Consider the following 2,104-nt stretch of genomic DNA (forward strand, 5'->3'; position numbering starts at 1 on the left):
CCGCAGAGGGCTTCTGCGGCTGAAACTGCAGTTTTAACCAGGAAACAGCATCTTTCACAGCTTAGCCCTTTGAAACCAAAGCGGTCAGTTTCCTGAATATGAAGTATGCCACAGAGAAAGGTGCTGCAACTCTGTGAGTTTACCAGTGAAGTCCTCACCTTATATGGAGTAAAACTGTATTCTTTTTTGTGGGTAGGTCTCTGCCTGGGAGAGATTGAAACACTGTTGGGAGACCATTTACCAGAAAAGCCCATAAGGCATAAGAGAGCACCTAGCAGCTCTGAGTGCACACAAGCCTTCAAAAACGTATATACTTGGGGATAGATTCACTTTGAAGTTAGAACACAAATGCACTCTGCAGAGTGCTTCAGCTGCTGAAACTGCAGTTTGCCCTGGGAAACAGCTTCTTTCACCGCTTAGCCCTTTGAAATCAAAGTGCTCAGTTTCCTGAATGTGAAGTACTCCACAGAGAAAGGTGCTGCACACTCTGTGAGTTTACCAGTGAAGTCCACATCTTATGTGGAGTACAACTGTATTCCTTTTTGTGTGAAGGTCTCTGCATGGCAGAGTTTGAAACACTGTTGTGAGGCACTTGTACCAGAAAAGCCCTTAATGCCTAAGAGAGTGCCTAGCAGCTCTGAGTGCACACAAGCCTCCAGAAATCTGTATACTTGATGATAGCTTCAGTTTCATGTTACAACACAAACACACTCGACAGAGGTCTTCTGCGGTTTAAACTGCAGTTTTCCCCTTGAAATAGCTTGTGTCGCCGATTAGCCATTTAAAGCGAAAGAGGTCAGTTTCATGAATGTGACGTACTCCACAGAGAAAGGTTCTGCAACTCTATGAGTTTCCCTGTGAGGTCCACATTTTATGTAGACTACAACTGCATCTCTTTTTGTGCGTAGGTCTTTGCCTGGCAGAGATTGAAACACTGCTGTGAGGCACTTGTACCAGAAAAGCCCTTAAGTCCTAAGAGAGTGCCTAGCAACTCTGAGTACACAGAAGACTCCAGAACTCTGTATACTTGGTGAAAGGTTCAGTTTGACGTTAGAACACCAACGCACTCGGCAGAGGGCTTTTGCAGGTTACACTGCAGTTTTCCCAGAGAAACAGCTTCTTTCGCTGCTTAGCCATTTAAAGCGAAAACGCTCAGTTTCATGAATGTGAAGTGCTCCACAAAGAAAGGTGCTGCAACTCTGTGAGTTTACTAGTGAAGTCCACATCTTATGTGGAGTACAACTGTATTAATCCTTGTGTGTGGGTCTCTGCCTGGCAGAGATTGAAAAACTGTAGTGAGGCACTTGTACCAGAAAAGCCCTTAAGGCCTAAGAGAGTGCCTAGCAGCTCTGAGTGCACACAAGACTCCAGAACTCTGTATACTTAATGATAGGTTCAGTTCGACGTTACAACACAAACACCCTCAGCAGAGGGCTTGTGCGGTTTAAACTGCAGTTTTCCCAGAAAAGCAGCTTCTTTCACCGCTTAGCTATTTAAAGCAAAAGCGGTCAGTCTCATGAATGTGAAGTACTCCACAGAGAAAGGTGCTGCAACTCTGTGAGTTTCCCAGTGAAGTCCACATCTTATATGGAGTACAACTGTGTTAATTTTTGTGTGTAGGTCTCTGCCTGGCAGAGATGGAAACACTGTTGTGAGGCACTTGTACCAGAGAAGCCCTTAAGGCCTAAGACAGTGCCTAGCATCTCTGAGTGCACACAAGCCTCCAAAACACTGTATTTTTGGTGATAGGTTCAGTTCGACGTTAGAACATAAACACACGCGGCAGAGGGCTTGTGCGATTTAAACTGCAGTTTTCCCCGGGAAATAGCTACTTTCGCCAATTAGTTGTTTAAAGCGAAAGCGGTCAGTTTCATGAATGTGAAGTACTCCACAGAGAAAGGTGATGCAACTCTGAGTTTACCAGTGAAGTCCACATCTTATGTGGAGTACAACTGTTTTCCTTTTTGTGTGTAGGTCTCTGCCTGGCGAGATTGAAACACTGTTGTGAGGCGCTTGTACCCCAAAAGCCCTTAAGGCCTAAGAGAGAGCCTAGCAGCTCTGAGTGCACACAAGCCTCCAGAACTCTGTATATTTGGAGAAAGGT

The sequence above is a fragment of the Fukomys damarensis genome, unplaced genomic scaffold (assembly GCF_012274545.1).
Source record: "Fukomys damarensis isolate Sample0158 unplaced genomic scaffold, DMR_v1.0_HiC HiC_scaffold_32, whole genome shotgun sequence".
NCBI classification, from domain to species: Eukaryota; Metazoa; Chordata; class Mammalia; order Rodentia; family Bathyergidae; genus Fukomys; species Fukomys damarensis.